This window comes from Triturus cristatus, chromosome 4_2, assembly GCF_964204655.1.
Source record: "Triturus cristatus chromosome 4_2, aTriCri1.1, whole genome shotgun sequence".
Taxonomy (NCBI): domain Eukaryota; kingdom Metazoa; phylum Chordata; class Amphibia; order Caudata; family Salamandridae; genus Triturus; species Triturus cristatus.
The window spans coordinates 714,353,558-714,376,237 of record NC_140586.1 but is presented as its reverse complement, the minus strand read 5'-3'; the positions used below and the strand labels follow the sequence as shown (position 1 = coordinate 714,376,237).

Below are 22,680 nucleotides of genomic sequence, written 5' to 3'. Positions count from 1 at the left end.
GAAGTTAAAGTCACTGTGGCACTTCCTTCCTGTTAAAAAAAGTTAAAACTAGAAAAGGTGCATTTTGCGCTAAAAAACGACCCAAACCGTTGTTGCAGTATAATATTCATTCAAAAAAGGTATTATTGAGTTGAATTAGCTGCTTCTCGAATAGAAAATCTACTAGAGGAGCAGCCCGACTGTTTTTGAGCACCCATGTTAACAAAATGGCAAAGGACGGTTCCTTGGCAACCGGAAATCGCGCCGGGGGCTGCCAAATTTAGCTCACGCTTGTACACCTGCTTGATGGAGTCTCGTGGTGCTCCTGGTGTCATCACATTGTTTGAACAGGAGCAAAATTCTGCCACTGGGCCATTGTCAGAATTTGGAAGGAACTTTACGTGACAAGAATAACGCAGAGTTACAAAATTCTGCCAATTCGGCAAGCAGAATTAAAATTCCTCCTGGGACTACTGGATAGTCACACTTCCTCAGGATTGGCAGGCTCCTTCACTCTTTAAGAAGGCATGCTGGCTTCTAGGTGCTTCAGGTCAGAAGAACAGCTTCTTCCATCAAGGCAAGACGTCAATTAATATGCCATTACTTCTAGGACGCTGGCTGTCAGTCTGATACCTGATCTAGTTATACAGCATTCATCTGAGTATTCTGCAGATCTGTGCTTTTGTTAGTCAAGTCCAACTTTGCACTGGAACAACACGCTTGTCAGGGAATCTTTTTTCTTTTCATTTTTATACAAGCAAAGCATACAGGAGCTGTGGATCCACTGTCTACACTTTCAGAACCGGCTTGAGATGGTTCTTCTTTCAAGTGTCTTTACCAGGCTATGCTGCAGACACAGACTTTGTGTCTCTATATGCGCCCTTCCAGGTCGTCACAAGATGTGTCTAAAGTTGGTGCATAAACAAGGAATTTGTGCTTATTGTGTAGGTCTATTCTTTGTGTGTTGCAGATAAGGAATTCTATACATTGAAATTTTATCTGATTGGAGATGTCGAAAGGCCGTTGATGTCTGTCTCTGGCACCAGTAAGTAGCTCTAAGGAGAGGGATGTATTATTTGTTTGTTGACTAGGATGCCCTACAACCCATCTATTGTTTGACAGTTCATCTCGGTGTTAGTCGCCTTGGTGGATTTGTATATTGCCTATGTATTTTATTGTGGTGCCCAGTCCCTCCAAGTCCCTCCTGTGACTGCATAAAAAGTGTCACACTCTACTTAATTTAAGAGCAGTCTGAGAGCTTGTGTACAGTGGTGGCCAAATTATGCTGTGCCTGGGTCTATCTTTTTAGATCTGGTTTACTAAAATAATATACTTACTTTTAGGGGCTCTCAGCCAGTGCTCCTCATCCACATGTCTGTTGTTGCTTCATTCACACTTTTCCTAATCCCACTATAGCATACTGCATGGGCCAATGGGACAGCCCACTTCAGGTTTTGGCTAGTTTCTCTGTTAATCACAGCGTTGTGCTGTTTCACAAGGGGCACATCTGCACACAGAGTTGCTCCCTTCAGTGGCAGGGACTACTATGGTAATATGAGCTTTTGAGAACAAAACCATATTTTTACTTTTAGACAATTTTTTGTATTGTAAGGACCCAGCAGCTCCCTCAATGATAACGTTTTAGAAAACCCATGACAAATAAAAACAAAAATTGACAATACCAAATGGATGACAACCAACACAAGACCTATTGGCTATGCCAATGCTTGTTATTTATTTTAAAAGTGTTCTACATCTATTACATGCACTGCATGATGATCAAGTGTGATTCCCACCTCCCCATGCAGCTGGAGGTCATTGAGGTCCAGCTGGAATGCATGGCCAATGAGACTGTTTACAGTGTTTGTTTTTTTGGTTATTCAGATTTGTGTTCGACTTTGCTGTTTAGAGCCGGCAGCCTCCTAAAGCATAAACATACACTCCTTGCTTGGCAAAAGCTGCTAAAACACTTTGTATGTGTCAAAAGATATCTGTTCCAATAAATGCACGACTACACTTCCTGCCAATAACTGCTATCAAGTGTCTAATATCTTCTTTGGGTAATTAATCATCCAGCTTTGACAAACGTACCCCCACAACATGATGTCATATAAGCTCCCTCTTACTTACAAATAGTCCCCATCATCCTGGAGCCCAATTGAACCCATCACATGATGATTCTCAATTGGGGTATCAGTGATACAAACCCACCTAGATGCATGATTAATTTCATCCTAGTCCCCCTGATCAAAACTGAGACATCACTTCCTACTCTCTTGGCTAAAGCTATAGTCTCATCAATGACTGAAGGGACAGTGTCAGGCACTTAGTAAAGTGGAGTATATAAAACCGCTGTGAAAATATCTGGCATTGCAAATTTGGTGAAACAAGTTGGTGTTTAACAAGTTGACTTTAGAGAAGAGCACAGTTCAGAGACAGCCACAGTGAAAGTTATTGGTGCAGCTCCTTGGATGATGGACAATGATGAGACCTATTGTGTGTCCTCCACAACCCCCCTACCCCCCCCCCAGAGCCTTTGATACTGTGGACAATGACTTACTTACGAAACCCTAGAGGTACCCCTGGGAACGGTACGGAGGTCTGAAGTGGTACTCATCTATTGTAAAGGCTGTGCAGAAGAAGTTCTCCTTGTTTCCCCGCCCATTCAACATATGGTGCCCCACAGAGCTCACTCAGCCCTGGGACCTCTCTTCTTCAACTAATATTTAGAACTATTGGTTTTTATATTGGGTATTGCCTTTTATTCATGTTCCTAAGATCCAGCATGATCATGTTTTAGTATGCAGTATTGTAGAGACAGTTGCCTGGAATGGGCTCCAAACATTACATCTGCCTTTCCAAAATCCAAATATTTGTAGTCTAGCCTTTTCTCAGCTTCAATTTTCAAAAGAACAAGATCATTCTGGTTTCTTTTATATTTTTGTGTTATGTTTTGTGCTGTGTCTGATGTTTGGTCCTGTGTGTTATATTTTAAGCTTTATTAAATGGCATGTTGTGTTGTATACCACATATTATATTTTGTCTTGTGTGCTGTGTTATGCTAGATGTAGTGTTTTATGTTGTGTATTATCTATTGTCTTATGTTGTGTTATATTATTTCATGTTATCATCATCTGTACAGTCTTTTTACTATTAGTATAGCATTGTAACGCTTTTGGTCTGGGCAGCCATTTCCTACAGTTCCGGGGTTTTTAGAGAACACGAAGAGGGTAATAGCAATCCCTAATCAGGGATAAGCCGCACTTCGGGTAGACAGAAACCTATCACTTATATTGAGAAAGTAAAAGCGCCCAAATAGTATGTAGGGTAGGAGTGCTGTGAGTACTGAAAACACTGATTATCCAACAGTGCTGGTCAACAGATCAGAAACCTGTGCAAAACATGAGAAATATTCAGCAATAGCACTTCCTAAAATACAGTTGTAAACGGCAGTGTCTGCCTTAAGTTAAACAGAAAACGTTTCATATATGTTATTCATAAAGGCATGTCCACAAGCGATGTATACAAGTCTTCTTTTATTGTTCTTGAGTGCGAAAATTCCCAGCAACAAATGAAAAACGGGCCAACACGTGTTTCGTCTGTACCACAATAGGTATGCAGACTTTGTCAAGGCTGGAAAAAATGAGAGTATATACAAGTAGTGAGACTTCAAAAGCAAGTGATGAGCAATTAAAGTACTTAAGTAAAAAAAGTTTTCTGAACCTATATAATAAAAAAAAAAAAGGAAAGAAAATGATCGGAAAAAAGTTTACAGTGAATAGTCATAAAGAATAATGAATAATAATAGGAGGAGAACCAAAGTAGAAGGAGAGGCAAGACACACCGAGCACTGTGAATAACTATACAAAGAAAACTAATGTATAGTGAGTATATATCCAATGTGCTATTGAGAAGTAGAGCAGAGAGAAAACCCTACCACCACAATTAGCCGGAAGATAGGAACTGAGGCTTATACGACAGTAGAGATAAGCCGAATCTCCTAAACAGTATAGGGAAGAGAATAACGTTGCGCCAAAATCACACGCACCAACAGCATCGGTAGTAGAAAACCGCAATGAATCAGTTGTCCTCAAGTTTTAAGAGCGCGTCAAAACCTAAAGAAGAATAAAGCAACATAGAAAGAGCCAATAAGTAAGAGACTAGTGAGGCAGAATCAAGAAAAACTACATGTAACAAAGCAGGTAAGCAAGTAAAAAATATTATTGAAAAGTCATGAAAATCAGTTATAGTTGGTAGAGAGGAACCATATATTTAAACCAGCGGCAGTAGCCAAAAGAGCTAGTAGAAGATGGAGTCAATATTAATATTAAGGTTGAGTAAGTGCTAAAAGCGCTAAAGGACGAGGATCCACAGATAGGTGGACTCCTATGAAATCAAAAATAGTGCTGAAAAAGTCTCTGCAAAAAATAATAATGAATAAAAAAGGGCAAAGTACATCTGGTTGCCACAAGAAAATGACACACGAAATACGTCGTGTGGGCAAAGTAAATCTAGTAACCCAAGGTCAAGGCCGAAAGTAAAAATTGAAGGGTATAATAAGATGGATAAGTTAATCAAATGTGGAAACAAGGACGGCAAAAATGGGAGCAGAAATAGCACTTACCAATAGAGAGAACGAGAAGGCGTGACACATCAAAATTCTCTATAGCTCTCTTGGAAATATACAATTATCGGCAATACGGAACAGCAGGACCTATTTAATGGTACGTAATGCGTGTAAGAAAAAAGGTCCAGTATGGCCTAAAGACCGTAATAAGCTAACGATATATAGAAAATGAACACTCACCAATATGGTACAGGTAATGAGTATAAGTTGAGTAACTATAGTACGTTGGATCCTTACTGAAAAGCTGATGCAGGTAAATATGTCAGAAGGATGAGTCACTCCTTGTGTAAGTCAGCAATCTACGTAAACAAAATGTAAGTAAATGATACCAGTATTAACGTGATTCGTAAATCAAGGCCATGAGTTATAAGGTTGCAATGAGAATTGGTGCAATAAGGGGGTAATCTCAAAGAGAATGAGAAGACCTGAGTTAAACCAAACAGCACCACGTACCTGTGTAAATCAAACGATAACAGATCGTCAAGAGTGGTAATTAAAAGAGGGAAGACCACGCCATGGTAAGCCGGCTCCCTAAATGGGCAAATTGAGAGATCAAGGACTAGTAAATCAAAATGTCAAAGTGAAATACAACTGGCGTAATGTAGAAGTTAAGTCTCAAGAAAGCCAAGAGGCCAGTGCAAAACCAAAAACACCACGTACCGTATGTGACACCACGCAAACTGAACGTCTGATGCTGTAGTAAACAAGAGGAGCATTGGACCAAAACTCACTCTAAATAAAGTGAGTATGTGCGTAAGCCACGTGTGGATGTGGGAACGTGAGCTAGACGCCAGAAGGTGCACTGAGTGAGGACCTCCAGCGGAAAATGAAGGTGCCATCTTAGGATGTGTACTAAAGATAGCGTATTGTATATTAAAAACGTATAATAGAGTGAGACAATGTAGTAAGTGACTCTGCGCGGGCGATACAAGGCAACGCTAAAGAAGAATCATTAGCCGCATAAGAATTGTGAAGCAAAAATTGTCAGAAGATCTAAACAGTGTTACGGACAGTGAAGCATGTTATCAGGTTATGGGTGAAAAGGATGAAATGAGAAGAGGAACAAGGAAAGAGGATCATAACCAAAATAATATAGATAAGAATGACAAATACATGCAAAAATTAAGTGAAAGAATAACATTTGTTAAGATGACAAGAGACATCAAAATGTGGTGGGTATAACGATATTACACCCACCCTATCTAGAAATACACAAGTAACTGACATGGCAGTATCAAAGTACAGAAGGCTGAAACAATCAAATACGTGTAATTGTAATACATACAACATCACTTCAAACAGATAATATCTAATGGCATGTGACATTGTACAGTTAAGCAGAAACTGTAATAAGCATAATGGTACTATTGACATATATCACTTCACTCAAGTGTTGACAAATAACATGTGACATAATCGTAGATATGCAAAAACTGGAATACAAGAGTAGAGCACATATTATATAACAGAAACTGTAATAAACATAATGGGACTATTGACATATATCATCACTTCACTCAAATGTTGACAAATAACATGTGACATAATCGTAGATAAGCAAAAACTGGAATACAGAAGTAAAGCACATATTATATAAGTATAAGGATCAATCTCTTAAGAAAACATGTAGATCTCTGTCTACATTAAGTCCCATGTCAACTGATCTGAGTCTAATGAGCCATTGAGCCTCAAGTTTTCTTAATCTAGGGACTCTATCACCACCTCGAGGATCTACGGAAACAGTTGATATGCCATGGAATCTTATTTTGAGTTTCTCTACAGATGAGTGCATGGTATTATAGTGAACCGCCAGGGGATAATCGCGGTTATTATTCCGAATGGCCCTGACATGCTCTTGAATCCGATAGTGCTCTCAACATATATGAGGTCACATTGACAGATTATGCAGTAAACTACGAATTTGGTGTTGCAGTTGATGAAATCAACAATATTATAAGATTGACTGGTGTTGTATTTGAAGGTTTTCATGTTGTTACAAGCGAATTGGCATACATTGCACAACGAACATTTGTAAAACCCATTAGGCTTTGCTGGTAACCAAATGTGTCGTTGGTGTGCTGCTAGAACTGAGGTAGTGGGGCTCAAGATATTCCTAAGAGATCTGCCTCTTTGATATGTGACAGATGGTTTCTGCTTAATGAATGGAACTAGATCGCAATCTAGTTGTAGTAGGTGCCAGTGTTTGTGCAGGAGTTTATAAATGTAATTGCTGGAAGAGTGAAACTGAGTAATAAAAGCCACTTGTGTTTGTTGTTTAGCACGTTTATGGGTAGCTTTGGGTTTTAGGAGTTCTGTCCTCTGGGTTCTATTGATCCTAGTGTGAGCACGTTCAAGTGTTCCACGGTCATAGCCCCGAATCAAAAATCTTTTTTTGAGTTTCCCATTCTCATCTTGAAAAAATGAGTCCTGGCTGCAATTCCTGCGGAGACAAGTCATTTCTCCAAACGGGATAGCCTTTATCTGAGAGTTAGGATGTGAACTAGTGGCATGTAGCAGGGAATTGCACGCAGTAGTTTTGCGAAATAATTTGGATTGTAAAATGCCATCTTGAACAAATAGAGTCACATCAAGGAAGTCAATGTGATCGTTATTGTGAGTATGTGTGAAATTAAGGTTATATGTATTGTTGTTCAAGTATAAGATAAATTCATGTAAACTGCAGTCAGTACCATGCCAGATCATAAGGACATCGTCAATATAACGGCCCCAATACATTATGTTATCAGTGAGTCTAGTTGGGCATGAGTTCCAAATGTGATGTTGCTCGAAAAAACCCATGTAGATGTTAGCAAAGGACGGGGAAAATTTGGCCCCCCATAGCTACACCTGAATGTTGTTTGTACCATTTGTCTTGAAATTTAAAGAAATTATTTTGTAGTGTCAGGTTTGTCAGTTCTAGTATCATTTTGGTATGATGATAAAGTGTAGCGTCCCGTTTGTAAAGATAGTATGTGAGGGCTTCCATGCCTTTGTCTGGCGGAATGCTGGTATAGAGTGAGCTAACATCCAAGGTCACAAGAGTAAAGTCTTGTTGCCAAGTGAAATGTTCCAATTTATTGAGTAAATCCTTAGTATCTTCTATGTAAGATGGTAAATTATGTACTATAGGTTGTAGATGTATGTCTATGTACTCTGAGATCCGCTCGGTGCTTCCCCCAATACCAGAGATAATGGGCCTACCGGGAGGTGTCTTAAGATCTTTATGTACCTTGGGTAGTGTGTATATGTATGCGGATCTAGGTGAGGGATTGAACAAATATTTAAATTCCAAGTCCATAAGCAGACCAAAGTTAAGCCAGTATCTAAGAGTATTCTCAATAGGTATGGTGACTTGTTTCGTAGGATCATAGGTCATAAGAGTATAGCACCTATGGTCAGACAGTTGGTTCTCCATCTCATTGTTGTAGTAGACAGTGGCCAGCACAACAATGTTGCCACCCTTGTCAGCTTCCTTAATGGTGATGTCAGATCTTTTAGTGAGCGAGACTAGAGCTTTTCTTTCACTAAGTGTCAAATTGTGTTTGGTATTAGTATGCCTCCCCATTAGTTTGTCTTCCAGTGTGTGTAATTCAGATGTCATTATTTTATAAAAACAGTCAATCATATTATCCGAGGAGAATGTCAGTGTAAAGAGAGATTTTGGTTTAAGACCACTATCCACATTCATATTGATATTAATCCCAAGATCAGCAATAACATTGTCGAGATCAGGAGTGGTAGTGATGCTTTCATCTAGCGACAATAGTAATTGAGTATCTCTAATGTCTTGTATACTTTGACCACTGGGTGCAACTGTATAAATAGGTACTGGACATATTGGTTGGTGCATACGAAACCATTTCTTTAATTTGAGTCTGCATACAAACTTGAACAGGTCAACATTAATCAGGGTGAAGTTAGGACCAGAAACAGGGCAGAAACTAAGACCCTTTTTCAAAACATTGATCTGTGGTTGAGTTAATTCAATCTTAGACAAGTTAATGATTGAAACATCGTCTAGTGGTTGATCTTGCAAAACATCAGTATGGGCAACATTTACATCTACTATGTGACCAGCAGTGTTGGTTAATTCTTCTGTGATTTTGACACAGATTGTGTCACTCTTTTGCTGTCTACTGATTCGGTTTTTGAGCCCTCCCCTCCTTGTTCTTGTCTTCCTACATTTCTCCTGGAGTTGAAACCTATTTTTGAGCCCTTTCTGTACCCCTCCTTGTTCTTGTCTTCCTACATTTCTCCTGGAGTTGAAACCTATTTTTGAGCCCTTTCTGTACCTCTCTAGCTCTGATAAAAAAAAGATGAGGGTGTGTCAATAACTACGTTGGTCTCCCTTAGAGAAATAGATGTTGTGTCGCTAATGGCTTCGCTACTTCCACTAATGTTGCTGGAAGCTTCAGAATCACTAACTGAAATTGGTGTATCTGTGCGTTTTTCCCTCAGATCCCTGGTACCTCCTCTCGGTGTCACTTCATCGAACTTCTTGGCAAATGTGAAAATACGACCATTTTTGTAATCGTTATCGTCACGTTTGAGTTTGCGTATTTTCTTGTCCTTGATGTAGATCTGATGGGCATTAAGAACTTCTTTTAGAATAGCGAAGTTTTTATCTGCCACATCTGGCATGTTGAGTGCTTTAATCTCCTCCTCAACCTGTTCAATTTCCTTTAATAGTTTAGTGCGTTTTCTCTCTGCATGGCGGATGAGTACATCTATCATGCCGAATGATGAAGAGGAGATGAGATTCTCCCACTCGAGCAGGAGGTCAGGGTCTAGGTCCTCAAATGTAGGGAAAATTATAATTCTGAGTCCCCGAGGTACTTGCTTGATTTCAATGTATTTCTGAAGGATGGTAAAATCCCACCATCGAGATAGCTCAGACTTGCGAAGTCTCTCTAGCTTGATAAAAAGTGATTTAAGTCCTAGTGGTTTAGTGTCTATTGGATTGATTTTAGTAACTTGTAATCCTTGACCAGTAAAGATGTCATTGAATATTTGATCTCTGTCATCATTAAATGTGGACATTGTTAGCTGATGCAAATAGTAGTCAATAGGCGCTAAAAAAGCAATACTAGAGTGCTGGCATGTACTTAATTTTTAGAGAACACGAAGAGGGTAATAGCAATCCCTAATCAGGGATAAGCCGCACTTCTGGTAGACAGAAACCTATCACTTATATTGAGAAAGTAAAAGCGCCCAAATAGTATGTAGGGTAGGAGTGCTGTGAGTACTGAAAACACTGATTACCCAACAGTGCTGGTCAACAGATCAGAAACCTGTGCAAAACATGAGAAATATTCAGCAATAGCACTTCCTAAAATACAGTTGTAAACGGCAGTGTCTGCCTTAAGTTAAACAGAAAACGTTTCATATATGTTATTCATAAAGGCATGTCCACAAGCGATGTATACAAGTCTTCTTTTAGTGTTCTTGAGTGCGAAAAATCCCAGCAACAAGTGAAAAACGGGCCAACACGTGTTTCGTCTGTACCACAATAGGTATGCAGACTTTGTCAAGGCTGGAAAAAATGAGAGTATATACAAGTAGTGAGACTTCAAAAGCAAGTGATGAGCAAGTAAAGTACTTAAGTAAAAAAAGTTTTCTGAACCGATATAATAAAAAAAAAAAGGAAAGAAAATGATCGGAAAAAAGTTTACAGTGAATAGTCATAAAGAATAATGAATAATAATAGGAGGAGAACCAAAGTAGAAGGAGAGCCAAAACACACCGAGCACTGTGAATAACTATACAAAGAAAACTAATGTATAGTGAGTATATATCCAATGGGCTATTGAGAAGTAGAGCAGAGAGAAAACCCTACCACCACAATTAGCCGGAAGATAGGAACTAAGGCTTATACGACAGTAGAGATAAGCCGAATCTCCTAAACAGTATAGGGGAGAGAATAACGTTGCGCCAAAATCACACGCACCAACAGCATCGGTAGGAGAAAACCGCAATGAATCAGTTGTCCTCAAGTTTTAAGAGCGCGTCAAAACCTAAAGAAGAATAAAGCAACACAGAAAGAGCCAATAAGTAAGAGACTAGTGAGGCAGAATCAAGAAAAACGACATGTAACAAAGCAGGTAAGCAAGTAAAATATATTATTGAAAAGTCATGAAAATCAGTTAGTTAGTAGAGAGGAACCATATATTTAAACCAGCGACAGTAGCCAAAAGAGCTAGTAGAAGATGGAGTCAATATTAAAATTAAGGTTGAGTAAGTGCTAAAAGCGCTAAAGGACGAGGATCCACAGATAGGTGGACTCCTATGAAATCAAAAAGTGCTGAAAAAGTCTCTGCAAAAAATAATAATGAATAAAAAAGGGCAAAGTACATCTGGTTGCCACAAGAAAATAACACACGAAATACGTTGTGTGGTCAAAGTAAATCTAGTAATCCAAGGTCAAGGCCGAAAGTAAAAATTGAAGGGTATAATAAGATGGATAAGTTAATCAAATGTGGAAACAAGGACGGCAAAAATGGGAGCAGAAATAGCACTTACCAATAGAGAGAACGAGAAGGCGTGACACATCAAAAAAGTCTCTATAGCTCTCTTGGAAATATACAATTATCGGCAATACGGAACAGCAGGACCTATTTAATGGTACGTAATGCGTGTAAGAAAAAAAGGTCCAGTATGGCATAAAGGCAGTAATAAGCTAACGATATATAGAAAATGTACACTCACCAATATGGTACAGGTAATGAGTATAAATTGAGTAACTATAGTACGGTGGATCCTTACTGAAAAACTAATGCAGGTAAATATGTCAGAAGGATGAGCCACGCCTTGTGTAAGTCAGCAATCTACGTAAACAAAATGTATGTAAATGATACCAGTATAAACGTGATTCGTAAATCAAGGCCATGAGTTATAAGATTGCAATGAGAATTGGCGCAATAAGGGGGTAATCTCAAAGAGAATGAGAAGACCTGAGTTAAACCAAACAGCACCACGTACCTGTGTAAATCAAATATTAACAGATCGTCAAGAGTGGTAATTAAAAGAGGGAAGACCACGCCAAGGTAAGCCGGCTCCCTAAATGGGCAAATTGAGAGATCAAGGACTAGTAAATCAAAATGTCAAAGTGAAATTCCAACTGGCGTAATGTAGAAGTTAAGTCTCAAGATAGCCAAGAGGCCAGTGTAAAAACGAAAACACCACGTACCGTATGTGACACCACGCAAACCGAACGTCTGATGCTGTAGTAAGCAAGAGGAGCATTGGACCAAAACTCACTCTAAATAAAGTGAGTATGTGCGTAAGCCACGTGTGGACGTGGGAACGTGAGCTAGACGCCAGAAGGTGCACTGAGTGAGGACCTCCAGAGGAAAATGAAGGCGCCATCTTAAGATGTGTACTAAAGATAGCGTATTATATATGAAAAACGCATAATAGAGTGAGACAATGTAGTAAGTGACTCTGCGCGGGCGATACGAGGCAACGCTAAAGAAGAATCATTAGCTGCATAAGAATTGTGAAGCAAAAATTGTCAGAAGATCTAAACAGTGTTACGGACAGTGAAGCATGTTATCAGGTTATGGGTGAAAAGGATGAAATGAGAAGAGGAACAAGGAAAGAGGATCATAACCAAAATAATATACATAAGAATGACAAATACATGCGAAAGTTAAGTGAAAGAATAACATTTGTTAAGATAACAAGAGACATCAAAATGTGGTGGGTATAAAGATATTATACCCACCCTATCTAGAAATACACAAGTAACAGACATAGCAGTATCAACGTACAGAAGGCTGAAACAAACAAATACGTGTAATTGTAATACATACAACATCACTTCAAACAGATAATATCTAATGACGTGACATTGTACAGTAAAGCAGAAACTGTAATAAGCATAATGGTACTATTGACATATATCATCACTTCACTCAAGTGTTGACAACTAACATGTGACATAATCGTAGATAAGCAAAAACTGGAATACAAGAGCAGAGCACATATTATATAACAGAAACTGTAATAAGCATAATGGGACTATTGACATATATCATCACTTCACTCAAATGTTGACAAATAACATGTGACATAATCGTAGATAAGCAAAAACTGGAATACAGAAGTAAAGCACATATTATATAAGTATAAGGATCAATCTCTTAAGAAAACATGTAGATCTCTGTCTACATTAAGTCCCATGTCAACTGATCTGAGTCTAATGAGCCATTGAGCCTCAAGTTTTCTTAATCTAGAGACTCTATCACCACCTCGAGGATCTACGGAAACAGTTGATATGCCATGGAATCTTATTTTGAGTTTCTCTACAGATGAGTGCATGGTATTATAGTGAACCGCCAGGGAATAATCGCGGTTATTATTCCGAATGGCCCTGACACGCTCTTGAATCCGTTCTTTGAGGGGTCTGATAGTGCTCCCAACATATATGAGGTCACATTGACAGATTATGCAGTAAACTACGAATTTGGTGTTGCAGTTGATGAAATCAACAATATTATAAGATTGACTGGTGTTGTATTTGAAGGTTTTCATGTTGTTACTGTAAGGATCTTACCCGGTCGAAATTCTGCAGGGACGTCAAGGAATCCCAACTTCAGGTGTAGAAAGGTCCCAACCTTCCACCCCACCCTACTGCGTCTATCAAACCCTAGAGCGCAGAGGAGGTGGCGGAAAGAGGGGAAACAAAACAAGGATAGAGGGGAAAACACAGGAGCTGCAATCTTCTTCCTTCCTTTTCTGTGGAACTGTGTCTGTGTTCATGAAGCAAGGTTCTGCAAAAGGTAAGAAGAACAATATATAATGCCCTACATAGGGGCCTACAATACCCCTGGTGAAACCCCTCTTTACTGTGTAGCTCTACTATCTAGTTACCTTATAACTAACAGCTTGCTCATTCTAGATAGTTGCACAGAAGGACTGAAGAGGTCAGGAAAGGCAAAGGCAAGTCGTAATTTCCCTTCAGGACTGTAGTAGGATGTCCCTAGGATAGATAAAGGCAACTATATAGCAATCCACCCACATGAACGTCCAAAAACACCACTTCCCCTTCCCCTTTCGACCACTTATCTTACAAGAGGTATCCAGATGTCATCACCGAACGAGGAATCAAATTGGGTATCTGTAGAGACTTCTTCAGCTAGAATCTGGAAGATGCAGCAGGGGAGGAACTCAGGAGGAAGGGTCAGGAATAATGCGACGTGAAGTAAACAAGTGCCTCCTTCCGGGGTAACTGGCAGGTCCACGGGAGCAGTTCGGGAGGAAGGAGACAGGGCAGAGACACCCGGCCGGCCCGCGGGACAAAATCCGGCAAGGTGGGCGGAGCGCTCTGACCCTTAAACACCAAGGTCCCAAAACCAGGGGCGGCACGCGTCCAGTTACAACCAACTCAGAGACTCGGCACAAAAATGAACGAATGCACAAAAAAGAGGGGAACAGAGCTCTGTGATATGAGAGACGGCTCTCATACGTATGTCCGACAAAAGGGGCTTACGAACACTCGAAGCGGTCCAGGTAACGGAGAATCTCCCAGTCCTCAGAGACGAACGCCAAGCGCAAACTCATCCGACAACCAGGAAACAGGATACAGGAAGTTCAGGGAACCGCCTGCGGGGCAACACTAGAACCCGAAGCCCCGAGGTTCCTGAACGGCAGGCTTTTCTACTGTTTCGCTGCTATCGTGCATGCGCGATAGCTAGACGCTATGGTGAAGTCACTCGCAACTCGGTGACGCTGGACTCGGCAATCCTGACAGTTACAAGCGAATTGGCATACATTGCACAACGAACATTTGTAAAACCCATTAGGCTTTGCTGGTAACCAAATGTGTCGTTGGTGTGCTGCTAGAACTGAGGTTTTCATTGACCATCATTGAGTGATCAAGAGATGGTGTACAATTGTTTGGTTCTGTTTCCATAAGCTGGGTGGCCACATCTCATTGTCAAGCCTGGGCAGATTGTTTTTAAGGTAAGCATTGCTAGCCAGAAATATAGCCAGGATAAGATTTTGTTTGCTGTGGGTGTGTTATGATCAGCTTAACTTCATCTCTATGGGCCTTAAATTATGGGCCTGATTATGTGTCTGGTGGTCCAACGCGCCACCAGAGTCACTGTGGTGGAAATGCAGTCACTGCTGCACCGGCGGGCCGACCGCCCCATTACAAGTTGGGTGTTCGGACCAGCATTGCACCAACACAATCACCAGGGTCTCTGATCCCTGGCGGTGGCACGGTGGTCTTGAGGTAGCAATATGCTTGGTGGGACCTCTGCGCTCCCGCCAAGCATATTACGAGTTTTCATGGCAGTTCCTCCTCCATGAAAACTGTGGCAGAGAGGAAACAAAGGGAGCCTACAGGGTCCCCTATTGCCTCTGGGCCATGGGGTGCATGCAGGTGGGCACATGCATTGCCCCCTGTGTGCATGCACCCCAATACCTGCACAGCATGGATTGCACCAGTCCATGCGTACAGGTACTCCCTTTGACGTTCCCATTACGGTGCCGATTTCATAGGCACCACGGTGGAAATGCCAAAGAACCACCATCCAGTGACTACAAAAGTCATAATATGGCGCACACGTGTGTGGCAGTGTGAGAGCAGAGCAGCAGCGTGGTAGTCCCCTCTCGCACCAACAAACTCGGAATCAGGCCTTTACCGTCTGCAAGTAGGTGCTGTTGCATTGACATCGCTTTGTCAGCTTCAAGGTTTTAGTTTTGTGTTAAGCACCAGAGGGTGACAAGGTTCTGTCTAGTGTGTTCTATTTTGAGAGGGCAATTTTCAGTGGCAGGCAAGCCTTAGGTAGGGGAGAAAGGAAAGTGCCATTGGGTGTCTCATGATACCAAACCGGAAGTCTTTTGGGTAGGTGTGGTAAGGTGACAGTGTGCTGATTGGGAAGCAGCATAATGTATCCTGCATGTCAGTGATATATGTATTATAGTAATAATAAATATTCATTAAACCTGAGATGCAACGCATGCATGTGTAGAGTCATGATACATAAGGCATACTGATAGTTTGGTTGTCCTGTGGGAGAGAAGCAGTCAAAGCAATCAGCACGCCACAATGCATGCTTTAGAATCATTAGTCCATAGCTAATGTGGAGGCAAAGGAAATGATACAAGATAATACAGGCTTTAGGGATAACAGTGCATAGCACCTAGTATGGTAATTTAGTCCAAATAATACATGAAGGATTTCAGTTTTGGCTACACTTTTTTCTGTATTCCCCGTTTGGGATTGACACTTGCAAACCTCCACAGCCACTTGGTTTGTTAGGTTTGTTAGGGGCAAAATGCTGCGATGGGGCTACTTATTGTGTTCTGTTGGTGTAGTACCTGGAGCTCATGAATTTTGACAGGAATGCACGCCTGAACTGCCAAGTCTTAACTAACTATGTGGTTGCTGTGTTGTGTGTAAGGTTGTGACACTAGGCTACTAATGTGCTTTGTTTGTGTGGGGTCAGTATATAATATATTTAATTTTGATGCTTGACTATCAAAATATAGTTCTTGTTGATGGAGTCATGTGGTCTAATGTCACTGTATTTGACTGAGCACCTATTTGTTATTTTGGATGCGGGCACGGTCTGCCTATGGGATAAAAAGTATATAGAGAGGCAATGCAAGCCTTACAATTATAGATGAACAGATACCATAAATGTAATTAGGATTTAAACAATAATAAATATTGTATAAGTGGTATGCTATCCAGACTTGAAATTGAAGGAGAGAAGATGGACGGGTTTGGGTGTCCCATAGTAGTCTTGACCTTGGCTGCAGAGTTTCAGCAAACCAGATGTGCCAGCTTTCTTTGTGGGGCCAATTTCAAGTTTTTTATTCAGGGTACCACATACCATGAACATCGGTTTCTAAATTAAAAGAAAAAAATACCCTGAGGGAAAGAGTAAGTGCAACAGCTCCAGCATCTGGTGCAATCTAGTGGTATAGCCGTGTTAGCTGTCTTATTATTAATACACAAGCCAAGCTGTCAGAATAAGGAGTTATGCAGCCTCAAAGCTTCACTTTCTGGGACTCTGTTGTACTGACTCCTTCACATACGCTCAGCTTGTTCGCTGTTGATGCTTCACTCACCTATGTTGTTTTGTTTTGTTCTTTTTTTCCTCAGTTCCCTGACCATCTTGCCAGATTCCAAATGTGTTCCCTGGATTAAAAATTGGAACTGGTTGCTGACTGGTTGCCTGGACCCTGCCATGTCTCTTGGATTACGATTTGGTTGTGTTAGCTGAACGGTTGCCTGCACTCTGTCTTGCTTCTGGGTTATGTATTGCTATTGATTGTTGTGCTTGCTCTCCCTTTTGCTATCTGAATTCCAGGTATGCTACTGACCCAAGATTTCACTGTTGCTGCTATCGCCTTCCTTCATTTGTGGCTTGGGTTTCCCATGGCCTGCTGTTATGAAGTCAGTAGGCATATTCACCAATACCTCTCTATCTCAGAGTATTTCAACGTGTATGCAACACAGTAAAATGTTGTTTGTTTTATTTACCTTCAGAATACATTTGGCATTCAGATTTGAAAACCTTATTATAAATCCCCTAAAGTACAAGGGGTGTGCAGTTGAGGAGACAGAAGAATTCCAGCTGTTTCTTCTCTCTCTCATTCTCGCTCTCTCTCTCTCTCCCATTCCTCTTCCTCTCGAGGGGTTAGTTCTATTATTAATACTTGCTCATTCATATGTGGAGCTAGATTCTGAAGAGCTGGTTCGATTACCTTCAGATTCAGTCAATCAATTCCCGAGATTCCTGACACAGCGCGAGCCCAGTACCTGGGGAATAGTGTCACCCCTTCTGATAACCTTGTAGCAAATTCCCCTCTTGAAGCTAGTCGGCAATGCTTCTGGTCATGCCATGCGGCCCCTGACTGTGCCGAAAGGCGTGGCCAGCACAGGTAACAGTGGTGGGGCGGGAGGCAGGGCGGGATGGGTGAAGGTGAAGTGGACAGACGACGGGATAGGGAAAGTAAAATATAAAAAATAAAACCACTTACCTTGCGCTCGCCACATTGCTGACTCGACGATGCGGTGAGCGCAGGGTAAGTGGTTTTATTTATTTTTTATTTTACTTTCCCTATCCCGTCATCTGTTCATTTCACCCCCACCACCGCCCCGCCCTGCCGCTGTTACCTGAGGTGGCAACGCCAGTGTGCCGGCGTGGGTGATGGGCCCTAGGTGCTATTTCCTCCATAAGGGTAGGGTTCACTGATTCTTGACAAATGAAAGCGGGGAGTATTATTCAGTGCTCCAAACAGAGAGACACCATTATACCAATTGAAATGTGTTACTGCAATTCCATGCCTCCATCCTGGATTTAATGATGCCAGAATCATCTTGTAGCATAATCTGAGGCTGATCCCCTCACTACTGACTTTTTAACCAGTGCCCCAGAGCTAACTCCATTCCCCAATCACCAGGTTGGGGGTTCTTAGATCCTAAAGATCTTATAGCAAAATCAGATCTCAGGCTACTCCCCTCACTGCTGCGCCAACATGTCTGAAATGATCATGCCAAAAGACGCCAAACAGCTCTCACACTGCCCTCCAGTTCTTAATTTGTAAAAGAATAAGTGCCGGTGTCCAAAGCTCTGGCCAGAATCGTGTGGCTGGCAATATTACATGTAGGCGTGCCGAATACCAAGGCTGCGTGGTTTGGAATTCACCTCATTCCACTCTAATGACAATCCCTGACCCTTTATCTCACTCTTCCAGGTTCCTGCTTTCTCCCTTTGTGATGGTATTTATGTCTTTTTCTTTCTACTTCTTTCCCCTTGGTGTGTTTTTTTTCCCACTCTTCCTCTCGGTAAACGCCTGATGATCAAATAAACAGTTCTGGTCCCCAGAAATGAGTACCGTTTGGCCCCTTCGGCAAGCACCGGCTCAAATTAAGCACTGCTGCCTTCACTGATCTTATGATTTGGGTAACAGAAAGAGAGGGATATCAGCTCAGAAGGGAGTCCTCTAGTTAGTCTGGAGGAGATTCTAATGCATTTGGGGCTAAAGGCATTAGAAACCTAGGCCTTGACTCCAACTACATCCTTCCCATTCTGTACTTCCTCGCCGGAGGACCCAGTCAGTGACCTCCACAGAAGCCATTCTCTCTTCCCCAATTCTCCCATTCAGCCACCAACACATCTTCCCTTGCGTTTCATAGGCTGTTGCTTGTTGTGCAGTTTGCAAAAGACTATGTGCCATATTTATAACCTTTGTGGAGCAGGGCTGCGCAGAAAGTCACCCTACTGCACTGCCGTGCGTCACAGGGAAGGGGCAGGAATGTCCCTGGCGTCGGTGCCATTTTGTCAGCTTAGTGCCAAAGCAGGCCGCCTTGCACCATAGTGCAAGGATGCCCGTATTGTAGGCAGGATTGTTTTTGTGCAGGAAGGAGGACCTTCCTGCACAAGAACAATCTAGAGAGGCGTTTTTCTCTTTCTATGTGTGCTGCACAATGCAGCACACATGGAAAGAGGAAGCATCGAGGAGAAGTAATGATATTTCTCCTAATATACCCACCCGGAGAGTCCTATCTTTTTGACACATTCCTAGGTTTACAAGGTCTTGTAAATCTGGGAATGCATCAACATAACATGGGAGTTGTGTGGGAACACCAACGAAATGCCCATGGAACGCCTATCCACGGCAGATTAACGCAACCCAGCAATTTGCTCTGCGTTGCGTTGCCCCATATTTTTTGAGCCACACAAAGTGGCGCAAGAGTGGCGCAAACCGACTCATAAGTATGGCCATTTGTACAAAATACTGAAGAACGGAGAACACTTTCATCTCATGGAAAATATCCTCAGACTTTCTTTGCCATGCACAAAAGTCACTTCCTTCATGGATCTATTGGGAGCTTATAACAAAAGCGCTGTCTGAGTCACCAAGTACCAAGGTCCTTCACATTCCTTAAAGCTCTTGATGTATCCTATGGGTCACGGTGGCAAGTCGAAACACATAGAAAACACTTCAGATAAAATAGTTTACTTCACTTTCAACATTCCACCTTTTATATTCGATACTTTAATTGTATGTTGATGTAGTCATAACATTAAAAAGAACACAAAGAAAAAGGCTGCATAGTTCCCTTTTCACACATAAGCATTCCATCAACATGTTATACATTTTCCATGAAAGCCTGACACACATTTTGTTAGAACTTGGTATACAGTGCAGATAGATGACATTTTAATTCGTAGAAGTAGGGAATTATAAAGTTTGTGAAGTTCACAAACTTTTGCCTGCAGGTGCAGATGCCCTCAAAGATAAGGTTTTTACAGAACAATTTTCCAGCAAATACATTTTGCCATAGAATCCCCAATCATAGTGAGTTTTACCGGAATTGTTTTATCCTGCCAATTATTATTTTTTAAACATTCAATTGTTCGTGAACTTAAGAAAGCTTGACAAGTTATGGAAATTTTCTGAAGAAAAACGATGTAAATATACACACCGTAGTTATTGTACAAATTCCAGTCGGCCTTCATTCAAGAGCACATAAGTACAAACGTAGATGCATATTTTAAAACCCGGGTGACATTGCTGAAGACAGCAGAGCGACTGATTTAGTGGAATTACCTGAATGAGGAAGCCTTTGGGCCTTACCGAAGGTCATTGGGGTCAATGCAAGTTACCAGTAACAGGAAACGCTGAGCAGTGCAATGACTAAGCACTTCTTTGGAAATGAACTTCGAATGAACCTTATTAATAATAAATCAGTAACACGGCTTTGCAGAACTGTGCACTGGAACCAATCCTGAGGACTGACTGTCAGACTTCAAGAAGCTGTTCCTGCCTGTGATAATTTCCATACATACCTTATGTTAGTTACTGTGTTACTTCTCAATATTAAGGGCCTAGTTACAAGTTTGGCGGTCTTGGAGCGGGCCGCCACACCAGCACCCTGCTCCAGGACCGCCAAACCCATAGTCAGTCCGCCTGCCGGATTAAGAGTTGCAATCCTGCTGGGCGGTCCTGCGGCGGCGGTTCCACAACAGTGCCTTTCTAAGGCTCGTAGGAGAGCCTTTGAAAGGCACCACCGTAGATGCTCCGCAGCCCGTTCCTGTACGGACAGAAATGCACAATGTTTTTGCATTATTGTCCGCGCAGTAACAGGGGGTGCATAAATACAGGGGGGGACAACATGTGCCCCCCTGTATGCATTCCCGGTGCACAGAGGCAACACCTTAGTTTCCTCACCGCCACCCTTTTCGGGGCGGGCTCACGTCCATGAAAATGAGGGCAGTGAGGAAGCAGCTGCAGCACCACCAGCATATTACTTCCTCAGACAGCTGTGTCACCGCCACTGTATCAAGGATCCTATCGGTAGCAGTGGTCTAGTGGCAGTCCAACCGCTATACTTGTAATACAGCGGGAGGACAGCCACCACGGGTTTGGCGGTCCCATAGACCGCCAAACTCGTAATTGGGCCCTTAGGCCAATAGTCATATGCGTTACTTAGAATGATGTTATTGATTGGCAGTTTCCTTTCTGTGTGATTTCATCATTAGTGCGATACAACGTGCCCCCTTTGACTCTGGTCTGCTCACAAACCTTGTCCATCTTCCTGTAGCAGAACTGAGGTTAATATATGGCACCACATAAAAGAAAAACATGCAAATACAGCTTAGGAAAGGGATGGGACAGAGAAGAATCCTAAGGGATGATTTAATCTGAACAGTGAAATTCATGACCAGCGTCTCAGGCATTCGTCCAGATGCTCAACTCTTACACAGAGAGGCACCTCAGGACACGCCCTATAACCTGGCACACTAAAGTGGGTAGCAGGAAAACAAGAGTAAAAAAAAATCATTTGTAAAGATATGCATCTCAGTATCAGCCTCTGACGTGCTGTCTCTGCCTAAATAAAATATACGGATTATATTTGTTTAAAGAGACAATGGGTTTGTGTTACTAGGTTAAAAAGGGATTGGATATGCTTATATAAATTGTGTGGTGTGCATGAGTGAGCATATCTGCATGCCAGCAGGGGAAGTAATTTGGCATCATCGCTTAAATCAGGAAACATTCTAGGATCAGCAGTATTGTAATATTATTTGTATTTAATTATAGTACATTTTAATTGAAATATTTTTTTTACATGTAATGAGAAATTGTTTATGTAGTAGCAGGTTGTTGGGTTCTTGGGATTTGTAGGGGATCAGGGTGGCAAGTTTTTTTATTATATAAGTTTTTTATTTTAGTTTATATATTTTTATTTAATATATTCATTCAAGTGGTAATTAATTGTATATATAATTTAATTATTTGTTGATTTTAAATTATTAGTTGCTTGAGCAATTTATTTATTTTTACATTGTCTTAATGAATTTTAAATGTATTAATTGTATTAGGTGTTTTATTTCATTTTAATGTAACAATAATTTATCATTTTTATATTTTTAAATTCATCTATTTGTTTATGTTTGTTTGCTAGAGTAGGATTCTTTTTTAGGGCAGTAGACGGAGATTTTTTTAAAAAAAATTGTAATATAACAGTTATATTTATTACATTTAATTTTATTTGTTTTATGATTAATGAATTTTTTTTGTCTATACTTAAATGTTTTATTTTTAAAAGATTGGAGTGTGATTGGTAAATCTAGCCACTTCAAAGTTCAACACTTTCACAACTGTTGCGTGGATTGAATTGGTAAGAGTAATACATAAAAAACATAAAAGACCTAAAAACATTAAAAGAGATGATAAGGATTACAAAGAGAGTTGGATATATACCTTTTGCCAGAAAGTGTGGCCACGTCCCATTATCCAAAGACAAGAAGTTGCCTGACACAAAAGAATTATGAAGAGCAAGTAGCTGTTTCTTACTAGATAATAGACAGGGTGAGAGAATTCAGACACAAGGATAGTCTTCTTTTTTAGGCAAGGTAAGATGTTTCTGCATGAGCAAAAACAACCATGAATAGAAATAAAACAGGGTGAGGAAGGAACGAAATGTAAATGGGAAAATAATAAAGAAGACAGGAATGCAAACTCTGTTGAAGACGAATTAGTGACTAGCAATGTACAGATTTTATCCACTGACATAGAACTCCTGACTGCTGGTGTGACTAAAC

The 22,680-nt window shown here is 41.0% G+C and overlaps 1 long non-coding RNA gene across 1 annotated transcript; it reads right to left on the bottom strand.

The window, feature by feature from the left end:
- Positions 1-8,459: 8,459 nt before the first annotated feature.
- LOC146834949 (uncharacterized) lies at positions 8,460-11,830 on the bottom strand. Its single transcript, XR_014960355.1, has 4 exons — positions 11,793-11,830; positions 11,585-11,662; positions 10,554-10,620; positions 8,460-10,139 (listed from the first exon to the last, which is right to left on the bottom strand). It is a non-coding gene; the product is annotated as an uncharacterized LOC146834949 (long non-coding RNA).
- Positions 11,831-22,680: the final 10,850 nt, after the last annotated feature.